Source organism: Schistocerca serialis, chromosome 9 (genome assembly GCF_023864345.2).
Source record: "Schistocerca serialis cubense isolate TAMUIC-IGC-003099 chromosome 9, iqSchSeri2.2, whole genome shotgun sequence".
Taxonomy (NCBI): domain Eukaryota; kingdom Metazoa; phylum Arthropoda; class Insecta; order Orthoptera; family Acrididae; genus Schistocerca; species Schistocerca serialis.
In genome coordinates, this window is record NC_064646.1 from 401,997,727 (window position 1) to 402,015,442 (window position 17,716).

The following is a 17,716-nucleotide window of genomic DNA, read 5'->3' on the forward strand; positions in this document are numbered from 1 at the left end:
GCCATGAGTAATCTCCAGTTCTCCTGTTTGTGTTGTTGTGAGTCACAAAGTTTGAGGTTTTTGCAGCGTTGTTAAGTATTAGTTCTACTTATTTATGTGCTGTATAATATATTAAAACTGTTCTGAGAGTATTGTTAATTCTTCAGTTACCAAAGTTTTGTGTTCAGTAAAATTCTGAATCTTTTTAAAACTAGTTACATAACGTATGGATGGTTAAGCTATACTTCGTCAGTCGTACACCATCTTGTCCCTTGAAACAGAGGAAGGTCGCTTTACCAAGCTATAAGTACATGTGATATTTGCAAATGAACTCAGATTCTTTAATGTTTTAGCAGTTCTCCCTATCTCGAAAATGGAAATTTGTGTTAACTGCCAGTGCCCTCTGTCGTGGATTGGCAAGAGAGCCAGCCCACTATGAGAGGAGGCCGAAAGGCACGCGTTTTAGCTCACGCAGGCTGGCGTGAGGTCTGGAACAGGTCAAGGAAATTAGACTAGCAAAAACGGACGTAGCTGTGGAATACTTAACTTTAATCCATAAATGGTGAACATCGCTCTTGACGGTACATGTTTTACAGCACCAATAGTAACTGGTAATGGCGCCTTGCTAGGTCGTAGCCAATGACGTAGCTGAAGGCTATGCTAACTATCGTCTAGGCAAATGAGAGCGTATTTTGTCAGTGAACCATCGCTAGCAAAGTCGGCTGTACAACTGGGGCGAGTGCTAGGAAGTCTCTCTAGACCTGCCGTGTGGCGGCGCTCGGTCTGCAATCACTGATAGTGGCGACACGCGGGTCCGACGTATACTACCGGACCGCGGCCGATTTAAAGGCTACCACCTAGCAAGTGTGGTGTCTGGCGATGACACCACACCCTCTGTTTCATAATTTTTTAATTTGTAACTGGTTTTTAATAACATAATTCTTCCTATTTGTTTGATTTCACTTACTGATTTTTGGTATGTAGTAGAGTGACACATACTATTAAATGCAGAATACATATGATTATCTCGATGGCAACGTTTCTAAATTTCAATAGGATACTTGTTCCAAGATACATAACCATGGTGAACCTCGGAATAGTTTTTCACGTTCAAAAATAAAATCTTACTTTTCCGGATTAACTTTAGTAATTTTAGAAAAAATCTGCGAACACATAAAGTGAATGCTATCATTTCAAAATGTATTACGGGATCGGCTAGAGATAAACGTCTGAAAAGTGTTCCACGATACAAAAGTCTCCAGTATATGCCTAAATGTTACGAGAGCTGCCCTAGTATTACGTGCTTCTCAAAGGTTTTCGAGAAATCGACGTTCGAAGTTTCACGAGTCTGTTGCATACCATCGAGCAGCAGCGTTAGTGCAACCGGCTAAGATGGCAGATTAGAGGTTACCCCATACTGCGTTCCTGTCTCGTCGTTTTTTCTTTCTAATCTTACGCGAAATATTTGTATCGATACAACGAATCATGTTGCTTCAGAAAGGAAAAGTAATAAGAATCATAACCACAGTCCTACGTTCATGGCGAGGTATAACAAAGAATCTGAATGAAAAGAGCACTTGATTGTGGATGTATTGGTGCCGCATATTGTATCTTATAGGCCATTTACGGTGGGTTTACAATGTTGAGAAAATGTACAACTTATGTGAACGGATGTATCGCTGTGTACTGTGTTTTCGTGACGTAACAAACATCTGTGAGTGGTATGGATATGGGCATTCGCAAAAGGAGCCTCATGTTTTTAAATATTTATTTTACGGCAGGCCTTGTGCAATGTACTGTTTTTTTTATCCACATGGCAACTTGGTCTAATTTAAAATGAACGCGTTTCATGGCAAAAAGTTTTTCAAGACTGGAAGATGACGACGAAATCTGCCGAAACAGTACGTTTTAATTTTTAAAAATGTACGATCTTGGCTTTTGAATGTTTTAGCAAATAAAAAATTATTCGCCTGGAAAAATTACACCTGCAATTCTTTGTCACCATCGCTAGGTGGAGACAATTTTAAGTGGTACCTATCGTACAAGCATATAAAACGCAACACAGAATAGTACCGAGCACGTTTTAAGAATAAGATTTTGCGACGGACACTTTTGATTTTTAATCATGTTAGCGGAAAACATAAGTGATAAATATTCATAAAGAATGGCCGTTTACAAATAATTTTTGACACAAACAGTGTTTCAGGAGAAATACAAACACACGGAGCTATTAACCGATGAAGTAGCAGGATATAAAGACTAGCCTACTGCAATTTTCACGTAACAGTATTTCACTCTGACGGTGCAACACTGTTGAAGCTACCTGCAATGACGTCAAGAAACTTCTGATAGTCGCGCTAACGCAGCTGTTTGATGACGGGTGCCCTCGCATGGCCTTCAACACGCTCTTAAAGCTCTGTACCTCAATTTTTTGAAAACGCTTGAGAAGCGCATAGTACTAGAACACCATTTGTTATATGTGGGTATTTTCTGCGTCTACATGCATACTGCACAAGAATACATACGGTGCACGGCGGCAGACACCTTCTACCACTATTACCCATTTCCTTTCTGTTCCACTCGCAAATGGTGCGAGGGAAAAACGATTGTGCATACATTTCCATTCGGGCTGTGATTTCTCTTCCTTTGCGAAACTTACGCGAATTGTAGGTTACTGGCAGTAGAATAGTGCCGCCTGCCCCAAATGCCTATTCTCTAAACTTTCTCAATAGTGCTTCGCGAAAAGAACATCTTCCCGTCCGAGTAAACGTAGCATATTAGTAATACTCGCGTGCTGACCGAACGCCATGGTAACAAATCTAGCAAGGCGCCTTTATAAATAGCTTCGATGTCTTCCTTTAATCTGAGGTGGAGGGGATCTCAAACGCTCCAGCAGTACTTAAGAATGCTTAGCACAGGTGTTCTGTGCGCGGTCTCCTTTATAGACGACCTATACTGTCCTAGAATTTTCTCACTAAACCGAAATCGACCATTCGCCTTTCCTACAACCGAAATTACGTGTTAGTTCCTTTCACGTCGATTTGCAACATGACGTCTAGAAAGTTCATCACCGCGACTGTGTCACACCACACCACTAATACCTTTCAGGGTTGTCTTTTCTAATCATTTGCATTAAATTAAATTTTTACACGTTTGAAGGAAGCTGCCATTCGTCGCACCAAATGGAAATCCTGTCCGGGCCACCTTATATCCTCCTGTGCCAACCTATTTATCTCAGAGTAGCAATTGCAACCCACTCCCTCAATTATTTGCTGGATGTATTCCAATATATGGCTTCCTCTACAGTTTTTACCGTCTACAGCTCACTGTAGTACCATGGAAGTCATTCCCTGACGTCATAACAGGTGTCCTACGATCCTAATAATTTGTATTAAATTTTTCCACGTTTAAAGGGAGCCGCCATTCGTCGCACCATATGGAAACCCTGTCCGGGCCATCTTATATCCTCTTGTGCCAACCTATTTATCTCAGAGTAGCAATTGCAACCCACTCCCTCAATTATTTGCTGGATGTATTCCAATATATGGCTTCCTCTACAGTTTTTACCATCTACAGCTACCTGTAGTACCATGGAAGTCATACTCTGACGTCGTGACAGGTGTCTTTACGATCCTGTCTCTTCCTACTGTCAGTGTTTTCTGTACACACCTTTCCTCGGAGATATCCTCCTACAGTCACTCAAACACGGTACTGTCCTGTACACTACAACACCATCAGCAAATACCAATCGCTGCTCACCTTATCCGTCAGATCCTTTACGCAAAAACAAAGAACAAGAGCGGTCCTCTCACTCTTCTCTTGGAGTACTCCAGACGATATCTTTGTCTCTGATGAACACTCGCCGTCGAAGACAACAAACTGGGTTTTATTACCAGGTGTCCTTCCCCTTTCCTCTGTACTGTACGACAATGGCATGTCCCGCCGGTTGCTGAGGCAGCGTTTCGGCCGACTTGCCCGTCCTCAGGAGCGGCCACGACCGCCTGGTCTGGATGCACCGTTGGCGGCCGCCGCGCCGCCGCGGTCGACTTTGCGGCCGGGGTCGACGACCGGCCCACATATCGACTGCGGCTCGCCTCTCCTCTCTTCGCCTTGCCTCGCCTCTTACAACGGTTCCTTCCTGCAGCCGAGGTCATCGCTCCAGTGCCGCGCGTGGTCGCCGCGGCGGTCCGCTGCCCGCCTACGCACCGTTCCCCGAAGAAAGGCCCTCGGCGCGGCGAAAGGGTTTGTCAATAGCACCAGCCGCTGCTGCGTCTTTGTCTTCCCGGGGAGAAGTGATTCCCTCCCTTCAGCTCACATCACACGGTCTACGAGACAGCTCACATTCCTGACGTGTAGCCCATTGTTTCCTTCACATCTTCCGGTGGCTTTAATTTAGTTTGATGATGTGTGGCACGATCACCCAAATTCATCACTGAACACGGTTTGTATTTCAGACAGTGTTATTCCTCAAATCCCGTCTCAAAAAATTACCGAAGGTAACCATATAATGTAGGCTTTTATGGTTCAAATGGCTCTGAGCACTATGGGACTTAACATCTGAGGTCATCAGTCCCCTAGAGCTTAGAACTACTTAAACCTAACTAACCTAACGACATCACACACATCCATGCCCGAGGCAGGATTCGAACCTGCGACCGTAGCAGTCGCGTGGTTCCGGACTGAAGCTCCTAGAACCGCTCGACCACCGCGGCCGGCAGGCTTTTATGGGCGGTGTTTAAAACAGTTGAAACTCCTGGCTGAGAGGCAGCGGTCGATGTATAAGTTACTAGCTGACAAACCTAGCTTTGCTCAGGCATCCATTTTGCCAATTTTCTATTACAAATAAAAACAAAAACTGAACTGTACTTGTAGTGTAATGTCCAAAAAAAATTCATTTCCCTGTATTCGTGAAAATACCTTTGACGTTAGGGAACAACTGTACAAAGAACTATGCATAATCTACAAATTTATAAGTACAGTACCCAAATTAAAAAACATACTATGCAAGATAAAAGTTCTCTGTTATATTTACGTAAGTCAGAACGTCATCGTAAACGACATTACTAGTCACATGTCTACAAGGTGATATTTTTAAATGTCGCTGTGACATCGCCTCTTCATGGCTCTAGAGATGGCTATTGTTTTTCGCCTATAGCCGCTCGCACTTCGCAGTTGACCGCCGTCAAAAGCGCTGCCAGGTACCAAGGATTTCCTAAAGTTGACTCGATTGTAGGAGTATCCAAGCAATAAAGAACAAATGTATTCAAATATGATGCTGCGTTTTTTTCACTCATTTCAGTGTTTATGACGTCGTATCTCTTGACCTATGTACCGCAGAATGATCTATTTGTGAAGGTTCATTCAGCGGCTATGTGGATCCATGCATGATGCAGCAGTTCTACACGCATCTCAGTGTTTATGGCATCATCTAAAAATGGCTCTGAGCACTATGGGACTTAACATCTGAGGTCATCAGTCCCCTAGAACTTAGAACTACTTAAACCTAACTAACCTAAGGACATCACACACACCCATGCCCGAGGCAGAATTCGAACCTGCGACCGTAGCGGTCGTGCGGTTCCAGACTGAAGCGCCTAGAACCGCTCGGCCACACCGGCCGGCTTATGGTATCATCTCTCCTGATCTATGAGTCACACATTGACGTAATTTTGTAGATGCATTCAACGGCATGAGTAGAAACTGTATGCAAAATATGTTGCAAATACAGTTGTAGCAAATAAATAATAAATTTATAAGTCATGCGCAATGTGGCAGTTTTTCACGTATCTCACTGTTTATGACGGTATATCTCCTACATTATTTTAGGTGGGTAGGTGGTCTTAGCGCCGTAACGATTGTTGCGTGATAGTAAGGGATATGAGTCTCAAGTTTGCTTGAAACCTGACTAGTGGTTTAGGAGCAGATGTAGAAAACACACACACATATATATATATATATATATATATATATATATATATATATATATATATATATATATATATATATTTGTAATATGTATGGATGCCCTGACGTTTAGTCCCTGACTGGGAAGCCCTATCGAGAGGTTGCCATTGTACCTCTAAAGATTTCTCTTGCGGTCGGGCGCGACACGTAAGGGGTTTTATATGGGGGGCTTTCAAGAAGTAAGCTTCATATTATTATGTCAGACCGAGTAACGTTTATTGAATCTGCACTACACTTCAAAGTAACACACATACGTGACACCATTTTACAAAAACAGTAATCAAGTCTCTGGTCACGGGGCCAATCGAGAACCGCTGTCTGACCGTCCTCATAGTTGGGAGATCTCTTTCTCACCAGGTATTCTTCCTCAGTTGCCTGGGCATTATCGTCTTGTAAAAAAAGGAGGAATTCCCATCTAAAACACGGTGATTCTAGACAGAGGACAAGCTCGGATTGTCCCAAGGATGGGGAAGGAAATAGGCAGTGCCCTTTCAAAGGAACCATACCGGCAATTGCTTGGAGAGATTTAGGAAAATCACGGAAAACCTAAATCTGCATGGTCGGACGCGGATCCGAAAGATAGTCCAGTGCGTTGACTATTGCGCCACCTCGCTCGGTTTGTCGTCTGTGCTCGATGCTGATGGCCTTTATCATCTGCGTCTGAGCGGTCTTGGTGAAATAGTTGGTACCATTAAACTACTGCTGGACACTGCATTGTATTTGGCCTATATATCGCCAGAGTTTCACTGGGAATCTGTCGGCAATTTGTCCATAAGGATCGCTCCGCCCCGCACAGCAGAAATGCGTTAGTAGGCATCCAAGATAATGTAGTCTCTTCTGACCATGCGCGGCTGTCGTTGCGCAATGGTCTTTTTGTGGGGTGACATGACTAATTTACTCTCTGAAGTCCTGACGTATATCGACCATGCTTTAAGTGAAACAAAGTAAACGCCCGTCGAGTGCTTTCTGAAAGGGAAGTCACAGCACCAAGAATGCACCAAAGTGTAAAGCTTTTCCCCCCTCCTCGATAATCGTTGATGAAAGCTGTCAAAGCATTTCCCCTTTGTCTCGCTCCACTACAGCATCCTCAGCTATTCGCGGAGACCTTGGAACCCATGCTAAAATACGACTGACTCCAAGTTGTTGCTGAGCGTAATTCCACATTCCCTCGTGAAGCAACAACCTACAACGGTCCCGCCTTTATGCCTCTCGTGTTCAACCCCCGCCCCTGCCCCGTCTCCGCGAGAGAATGTGGCCTCTGGTATCGTTCATGGCCATCTGCATAACATAACGCCCGAGCACCTGGGCACTTGCCGTAACGGTACGGCAGAACGCTGAACCCGCCGCGATCTTGCCTCGACTGTGGCAGCCACATGTGGCTTACCCCTGTTGGATAACTGCACTCGCGAGAGACAGCGACGGATGACTGCTGCAGACGGACGGGGAACGGAAGCTAGGTACGAATACAGATAAAAGTTGATGTAGTAAGATGGTCACGAATGACAAAGATAAATATGTAGGAAGAGAATGATGAATCTGAGAGAGAGAGAGAGAGAGAGAGAGAGAGAGAGAGAGAGAGAGAGAGAGAGAGAGAGAGAGAGTCGGAGACGCAGAGAGATGACGACGATAAAAGGGAGCGGTTAAAGAGATAAAGTTAAAGACGCAGAGAAGGAAATATTATTCCCAACTCTTTTGGCTACGAAATCCTGTGTTTCAACAAACTCCGTTCAATGCGATGGCCTTACGCCACCTTACTGGGAGGACCTTCATGCCCGCATGGTACCACACTGCCGTTTTACATCGGATCCAACGTCTTGCTTCATCAATAACATCCACGTACTCGTCCCCGCAGAGTGCATCCTTCGTTGGCCCAAACAGATGGAAGTCGAAAGCTGCCAGATCCGAACGACAGGGTAGAACTCAGCGACCACACACGTCTGAGTACCCCAACCGGTGGACAAGCTTGTCGGCACTACTAACAGTCGCGTCTAGTTGAGCATCAAGGTGTTTGATTGTGATCTGTGCGTTCGAGCGCTCCAACATTGCAAGAGTCACAGGTACACGGGAAATCGGTCAGGTTTGCGCGACCTTGGGATAATGACGGACGTCTCGGCCAACGACTCATCGTGGACATTCTACAACCACGTACGTATATCTGCGATGCTCTGTTTTCCCGTCAAAAGGAACTCAATGAAGTTCCTTCTTGGAATCTTGGAATGCACCTCCGTTACCCATGCCATTTTGAAGGTTACATATAGCCGGCCGCGGTGGTCTCGCGGTTCTAGTGGCTCAGTCCGGAACCGCGCGACTGCTACGGTCGCAGGTTCGAATACTGCCTCGGGCATGGATGTGTGTGATGCCCTTAGGTTAGTTAGGTTTAAGTAGTTCTAGGGGACTGATGACCACAGATGTTAAGTCCCACAGTGCTCAGAGCCATTTTTGAAGGTTACATATAGCGCCCCCACCCGTTGGAATTTCATGAGACTATAGGGGGCTGAAGCGGGGATATCCCAAGATGTCCCACAACAAATCCAGCATTTTCTGAACCAAAATTGGCTGAGGAAAAAGGTGTTGCATTACTTAGCAAACGCTCCTGGCATACCAAGAAGCCGCGTTGAAATTCCATTAATAATTGATGACATTAACGTCGACATGGCACCGTGACCACTTAGAACGTATAGAAAGGCAATCTGTCTTGGTCACATTTTTATTTTGCTGAGCTACCGGTTTCGACCCTTTTTCTAGGCCATTCTCTGATCTATACATCACTGGAAAGGAAAAAAAAAGGGGTTGGGGTGAAACAAAGATAGTCGTCATTTGACATAAAAATACGTACAGTGGCAGTATGCAAGATAGAGCATATAGCATATACCGAACTGCCACTAAGAGTAAGTTGTCAAGTTTTGGAAGATGCGGGTATCGAACTACGTAGGAAATTACGACTGTGTTGTCACGGAGCTGCCAACATACTTCAGCACCCCCTGAAGATTTCTCTGTCGTGCTGTTACTACCGGCAGCTATGGCCGAAGGATTGCGACAGTGGTTGGCTTTAGAGCAGTACAAAGACCGAAGTTGAGCGCAATCCCATCAGGCGACGGCGGTAATGGCACCCGGGGCTAAGAGCGTCAGGGAAGGGTTGCATTAGCCGTGGCAGCGGCTGTCCAACTCTGCGGAGGGAAGCGCCGCCGATCCCGTTAGGACCTGCGGCCCAAGCTAACGGCTCGCACGCCATGGCGCATTCTCGGCTCGCCCACCCGCTTCCAGCACGCGCTCACTCCTTCCTTCCTAGCTTCCCTTTCTCGCTTTCGGCCTCATTGGCGTAATGTCAGTGGATACGTCATCCTATGCAGGCCGTGAACGTTTCTTTAACACCTGCGGTGCTGGTCTCTTTAGTACCTCCTGTTACCTGTGAGCTGTCTAAAACACGGGGGGCGTCCATATCGGTCACGAAATGGAAACCACAATGAAAATCCGATGAAGATTCGTACACATGTGTTGGGCAGTGTGTCTGGTACGTACTTCGATCGCGTCACGTCGCTCTTTGCAGTTCTGAGCGCATAGTGAGCCCATAAAGATACCTTGAAAGTAGTGTCTCCCGCCGAGTATAGGTCCCTGCTGAGACATTTCACCTGATTTCATGGAAGCCCACATAACGGAACTGATTCCATTTCCTTCTTCATAACAACTCTCGGTCGCACTCTGCGGCGATCATAAAGCCTTCCGTCTCATTTTCATCTCCGCTCACATAATTTATGATGACAACATTCTGTCACAGACAATGAGCTGCAGATAAGCGTAGGGAATTGGAGGAAATCAGACACTCCTATGACGAAGGTAATTTGTTACCACACTACGACAAATGTCTGAGTCGGAGCGGCGACTATGTAGAGAAGCAACTCGAAAGTGTAGCTAATCGTCACAAATAAAACATTTCCGATATTCACCGTGGTTTCAATTTCGCGACAGATCGGAATTTTCACAAGCTGCGACATCGTCGCAAAAAAACAGTGACCCGTATATGTAATAAGTGTTCCTTAATTTGTTTTTTCTTTAATTTGTTAACAAAAAATTTTGTGACCATAGACGTAAATTAAAGGAAACTTATCAGATCGGAATTTACTTTTTGTGCAACCCTGGCTTTTTGGACAAGTCATGTTTACAAATGTGAAATTTCTGTTTCGAAACATTTTTAGATTTATTGGACTTCCTAGTTTAGGTATACACATACTGGTGTTGCCAATGTTAAACCTTTATACCCAGATGAAATTTCAGTTTAATAGTAATCATATCAGAAAAAACTGGAATGAGTTCTAGCGCTCAAAAAGGCAAACACATGATATTTTTGTTTGAATGACTTTTACATCCAGTTTGTATCTTCAGAAAAACACACAACCCAAGACGTAAGCAAAATTTAGCGTTCATAGTGGAGTACAACGTATTAAAATATGTAAATTAAAAGTCATCTAGGACGCTGCAGCTTTTCTCGAATCACAATATTTATGACGCCATGTATCTTGAACTATCTGTCCTAGAATGATATAATTCTGCAGTTAGATTCAATGGTCCATGTGAGTACTGTCTTCAAAATTTGTCTTGACTACTGGTACTTGTAAAGAAGTAATAAATTAAAACGTCGTGCCTGATGAGACAGTTTTAATACAGTAACGGCGAAAATGTAATAAGCGATGAACGTTTTTCGTTCCATCATTTCGTGGTGGTTGTCAGTGAGTAAAAACTTTGTGAAGTTTTTAAATTATGTGTAAAGTTTGTTGCAAGTCACTAAGTGTCTTCATTCTCAAATACGGGACGAATAAAGCTTTTCGAATTCGCGCGTCGTGAGCTACAGTACTTTTTCACCCCGCACCCCTTCGTAGAAGGTGGTTCTTAGCCTCACCGCGGTTCTCTCCAGACAGTAAGTAATATATGTACCAAGTTTGGTTGAAATCGGCCCAGTTGTTTAGGGGAATCTGTGGAACATACATACATACATACCTTATTTATATATATATATATATATATATATATATATATATATATATATATATATCGATTCCAAGTCTTGCCTTTAGTGCTTTTATGTTTCATATATTTAATTTTCTGTCACATCAAAGAGAAGGTTGTTAGCTGATAGGCAATAAAGAGTGCAAACATTTTCTGAAGAGTTCTTCTTCTCCCGGTCACAAACGAAGGGCTTATTTCAATAGTGGTACAACTCCATTACCTCTACTTTTCTGTCTATAATGCTTCTGACATTAATGGTCCAAACAAACAGAAAGAATGGTTCATCTCTAGCAAGAAGCCATATGCTTGAATATTTCTGGTATCTCAACTGCAGATTTTTCAGTGTTCATTTAGCTTTAGGACTCTGTATCTCAGAATAAACAAAACTGGACTTGTACCGCTATTGAAATAAGCCTTTCAAATAATCCCACCCAGTATTAACTCTGAGTTTTTTCTAAGGGAGCTGGGATATCAAACCGGCCGGTTGGGAATAAGAGAGGCACCACAGGACATTTTAATTTGCACTGTCCTGAAAATAGGCTTGATGGCTTCCATTACAAATTATACACTTTCGAATTCCACAGAGCCAAATACAGTGACGTGCGGTAGAAGAATGCTGTGTGAAGAGACATGGCACTGCACTTAAGACCAAATAACATGTCTCGCATTTCCTCTAAAATATATCTTTTATATATAAAACTCTTTAGAAAGATGTGCGCTACAAAATGAACATATTTTTGAAAAGTCGATTTTTAAAAATTTTTGACATCGTATCTCTAAACGCTCAAGGGTGCAGGGGGAGCGGGGTCGCCACTATCAAGTTGTTGCCCCGGTTCAGGAATATCATAGATCAGGGGATGATTCAAACGAATGAATTAAACGTACAGAACAACTACATGAACTTTCACGTATAAAGTAGCAGTTATTTTGTTCTGTGTCAACACTGATAGAAATGACGTGCATTCAGCACACAGCAGAGCCTCATGCGACACGCACCACTGAGCACTGCCAGTAGTTACCAGAGGGGGACAAACACGCAGACTACATACGGACTGCGCTACATGCAACCAGTCCATTACGCAGGAGCTCTCGCGCGGCGCCAGGCATTTGTCCGGCGGGGATGACGAATGAGTCGCGCTGCAGGGCCCGCATTTGCACACCTCCCAGCTCCCAACAGGTGGCCGCGGCGCGCCCGTCCGACACTTCCTAATTTCGCCAGTAAGCCCCGCCACTCCAGCCAATATCGTCAGCTGGCGCCGCCAGGCACCCGAGCGCTACTGACGCTCCCGTCACCTCATTAAGCGCCCGATACTGTCCAGTATTTACTGCCGCGATTTCGCTCCTGCGTCACGAAACCCACATCGTTCCAGCGCATTACTTGCGTGATTACACGAATGCGCTGTAGCATTTGGTATTTGGTACGAGCGCTCGAGAGCGGAATGGACAGCTCCAGCACTACCAATATTTCAGTCACTGGGCAAAATACTAACTTAATTAGCATTTTCTGTACAGTCTTTCCTTCTGTTGCCTCTTCGAGGATCGCGTCAAATATTTTTTGGGTACCTTCATTACCTCTCAACTGTTAAAGATAAGTTTCATCATATCCCTTCTACAATTTTATTCTAAGATTTTTTTATTTTTAAACGTTGACTACATCGTGCAGTTTAATTTCAAATGCGAACCAAGGGATTTAGTGTGGCTGATGCTGGCATGCCGACAAAGTCCCGCGTAAGTCTAGCATTTATTGTCCGACCAGTTCACATTTGTGTAGCTAAAAATGCACAAGAGACCGAAATGAGCTAAATCACGAAACAAAGCTTTTATTTCAAAATAAAAAAATAAAAAATTTCAAAATCAAAACGGCCTACGCAGGATAATGACTTTCCTCAATTATCTATAAGTTATTGGGCCGTAACCCAAGTATTCCCATTTTGATAGGTTACACTGTATCAACATTCGAAAGTGGCATAACAGCTAAAACTGTGCTACGAGAACGTTTATTTCTTTTTAAGCAAAGAAAGGTCCGATTAGTTGTGAAATTAAAACCACATTAAAAATCCGATGAAGGTTTGTGCAGATGTGTTGCACAGTGTTTCTAGTATGCCCATCGATTTCATCACATGGCACTTTTCAGTTCTGAGCGCGCAAAGAGCATGTAAACATGTCTACAACAATACTGTTTTTCACTAAGTGTACAGCGAGTGCTGTCATTCGATTTCTTCATGCTGCGGAGATCCACCTGCTGTCATGCAACCCACATAACGTAACTGTCATGCGTGGCAGCAAAGAGCACCAATGGTGGAGGAAGTTTGACGCAGGATGTTCACACTTTCATGATGCAGGCTGCCAGGGAAGGAAGCGAGTTCAACCGACGACCCTGTTCAGCGACTGGAGAAAGACTTCAACGAAGGGGAGTTCAGAACAAGCGAAGAGCATCGTTATCATTAGGCTTTTTTCTTCTTCACAACAATACTCGGCCGCACACTGCAGCTGCAACAAAGGTACTCTTGCAGCTTTTTCGATGGGGAGTATTTGATTTCCCGGTGATTTTCATTTCTTTGTTAGCACGAATAGCTGACTATGGGGACAGCACTGTGGCACAGATTACGAGCTGCAGATAAGCATATAGAATTGGCGGCAAGCGCATTGGCTGCCTTCTGTGACGAGAATATTGGAAAGTTCGTACCACGCTATGACAAATGTCTATATCGGAGTGACGACTATGTAGAAAAGTAGCTGGAACGTGTAGCTAAATTTTGCAAATAAAACGTTCTTGATTTTCACTATAGTTTCCATGTCGTGAAGGATATACCGCTGGAAAAAAAGCATGTAAGAAAGGTAAATGGATGTAAACCTACGTCCACACTCAGTAGACCACTACTATTTCCATGGCACGGGATATTTCATACTGTATCACATATTATACTTTCTCTCCATTCCATCCACAAATGGAGTGCGGGAAGAATGACTGCTTAAATATCTCTATGAGCGCTGGAAGTAACCTGATATTCGCTTTGTAGACCTTACGGGGCTCTAGTATGTTCCAGGATTCCTCATTACGTCATTCACGTCTGTAGTTTGATCTTGTACTCACGATCTCCATGGGAGCGATAAGTAGTGTATTCCTAGAGACATAATAAAGTCGGCCTCTGAAACTTTGTAAATAGGTTTTCTCGGGATAGTTTACGTCGAAGAATCTGGCCATATGACACTCTCCCATGGATTAGACAAACTTGTGACCATTGGTGCTACCCTTCACTACTTATTTAACATTCCCTGTCAGCACTATCTAATACGGGTTATCCACTTGCGCTATGTTGCACAGTGAATACACAAGTGATCTCCTTTGGAGATTCATTGCATTTCCCTAGTATCCTGCATACCAATAATCTGAAATTCTGGCACCTGTTTTACCCTCAACTGTCCCTATGTGTTGGTCCCATTTGATGTCCACACAAAGTGTTACACCCGGGTATTTGTATGTGTTTTCCGATTCCAACTGTGGTCCACTGATAATGGCATCATAGGATACTACGTTTCTTGTTTTAGTGCACAGTTCTACATTTCTGAACATTTAAAGCAAGTTGCCCATCTTTTCGCCACTTTGAAATCCAATCAATACCTGACTGAGTATTTGTGCAGTTTTTCAGACTACACTTCATTATAGATAACTGTATCATCTGCGAAGAGTCTGAAACTATTATCAATATTATCTGCAAGATAATTAATATATAACATGAATAGCAAGGGACCCAACACTGTTCCCTGATGTACACCCGAACTTCCCTCTACATCTGTCGATGACTCTCCGGCCAAGTTAACATGTTGCATGCCACCCACCAGGAAATCGTCAGTCCAGTTACAAATTTCGCTTGATACCGCATACGACCGTACTTCTGATAATAAGCATAGGTGTGGTACTGAGTCAAATGCTTTTGACAAGATGTTTTCGAAATCCGTGTTCGTTAGCATGGATGTGGTCATTCTGTGCGAGACATCTCATCATGCTTGAACTCAGAATAAGTTCTAAGATTCTACAACAAATAGATGTCAGGGTATTGGACACCAGTTCTGTCGATCACTTCTGCTAGCCTGCTTCTATATGGGTGCAACCTGTGGTTACTTCCAAATACTGAGCATTGTAGTGAAACTACTGAAACTATTTTGCGTTTTTGTGAAGTGGCTATGTTACATTTACGCTTAAAAAAAGTTGTCAATGTTTGCACAATTTTGTAATGTAATCACATCAACATATACATGGATTCTCTGCAAATTACATTTACCACCTTCACAATTCTCCATTATTCCAATCTCGTATAGCACGCGGAAAGAATGACACCTATATCTTTCCGTACGAGCTCTGATTTCCCTTATTTTATCGTGGTGATCGTCCCTCCCTATGTAGGTCGGTGTCAACAAAATATTTTCGCATTCGGAGGAGAAAGTTGGTGATTGGAATTTCGTGAGAAGTTTCCGTCGCAACGAAAAACGCCTTTCTTTTAATGATATCCAGCCCAAATCCTGTATCACTTCTGTGACACTCTGTCCCATATTTCGCGATAATACAAAACGTGCTGCCTTTGGCTCAAATGACTCTGAGCACTATGGGACTCAACTTCTGAGGTCATTAGTCCCCTAGAACTTAGAACTAGTTAAACCTAACCAACCTAATGACATCACACACATCCATGCCCGAGGCAGGATTCGAACCTGCGAACGTAGCGGCTCGCGGTTCCAGACTGCAGCGCCTAGAACCGCACGGCCACACGTGCTGCCTTTCTTTGAACTTTTTCGATGTACTCCGTCAGTCCTATCTGGTAAGGATCCCACACCGCGCAGCAGTATTTTAAAAGAGGACGGACGAGCGTAGTGTAGGCAGTCTCTTTGGTAGGTCTGTCACATTTTCTAAGTGTCCTGCCAATAAAAGGCAGCCTATGGTTAACCTTCCCCACAACATATTCTATGTGTTCTTTCCAATTTAAGTTGTTCGTAATTGTAATACCGAGGTATTTAGTTGAATTTACGGCTCTTAGATTAGACTGATTTATCGAGTAACCGACGTTTGAGTTCCTTCTAGCACTCATGTAGATGACCTCACACTTTTCGTTATTTAGGGTCAACTACCATTTTTCGCACCATTCAGATATTTTTTTTTCTAAATTGTTTTGCAGTTTGTTTTGATCTTCCGATGACTTTATTAGTCGATAAACGACAGCGTCACCTGCAAACAACCGAAGACGGCTGCTCAGATTGTCTCCCAAATCGTTTATCTATATAAGGAACAGCAAAGGGCCTATAACACTACCTTGGGGAACGCCTGTAATCACTAGTTGTACCACAGGTTGCTATCGCTGTTAAGGTGGAAGAATGTGTTGGTGAAGTCGACTTCTTTTCCTCCTACTTTTCCCTCCCTGTTCACCTTTTGCTGGGCCCTTCCTCATTTTCGCTGGCCTCCGTGACCGAGCGGCTCTAGGCGCTTCAGTCCGGAACCACGCTGCTGCTACGGTCGCAGGTTCGAATCCTGCCTCGGGCATGGACGTGTGTGATACCCTTAGGTTAGTTAGGTTTAAGTATTTCTAAGTCTAGGGGACTGATGGCCTCAGATGTTAAGTCCCATAGTGCTTAGAGCTATTTGAACCATTTGAACCTCATTTTTTTCTCCCGTAATAAAACTGCAACCCCATCTAAACAAGCTCCCTGCCTGCCGTACCTGTGTTGGTAGACAACTTGGGTATCGATAGCAATAGTTGGGATGGTGGTAGTGTTGGTGGTGACGTGTTGGTGGTGACGTGTTGGTGACGTAGTCCCGTCGGTGGCGCCGCCGGCCTGTAGGCGCGGCAGGAGGCCGAGGTGAACGTCCGTGCTGACACACATAGCACGCACTGGGTCGCCGTGTTCCGGGCCGCGCCGGCTGCCTTCCCCAGACACCTGCTGGCAACGCTGCGCCCTGCTTACCGCTTACCGCCGCCACGGCTCGGCCACAAAATTGACGCAGCCGCCCGACAGCTTACAGCGTACGTGATCCCCGTGCAACTCGCCACTGTACGCTTATTACCAATCCAGCGAATCGCGCGGAGAGAGCAGTGCCCAGTTCTCCACACGTGCTTCCATACTCTGGATATGTCTCCAGTGCGTGCTCTACTATGCAGGTCGTCAAGTCCTCCAGTCGGAAGCTGACCCTGGCCCAGCCACGTTCAGTACACTCACGGCAAGAAAAGGTCACACTCTTAAAAGAACATACTGGTCGCTTTGGGTTGCGGTGGATCGTATAGAACAGATAGACGTGACCTTCCACCATTGACGTAAGTCGTGGCAATTAGCGATGCCTGTGTGCCAGTTGGCTGTATGGAACCCGATGTGTCGATACTGAGATGTTGCAGAATGGTATAAATGAGCCAGCCTGTTTGGGTGTGTATATGTCCACATCATGAACTTGCCCGATTTGTAGGTGTGTCCACCAGGACGTGCATATCAGGAATGGTGTATCACTCGTAGTCATGTAACACTGGTTCAGGACATTAGTCTAAAAAAAAAGCCTAACCGACAGAGAATAGAGACGAACGTCATGTCCTGTTAATGGCAATAACTTAAAGGCCAGACAGGTTTTGTGGCTGCCAGTGAATGTAGCACCGCCCCGAAGACCTTCAAAGCGAACGCTGAGAAATGAAATGCATGCATTCGACATATGGTGTCGAGTACGTGGCAAAAGACTATTGCTCACGGCACGTCTTCAGTCGACTAAACTGGACGGCAGGTAACTGGAGACATGTAG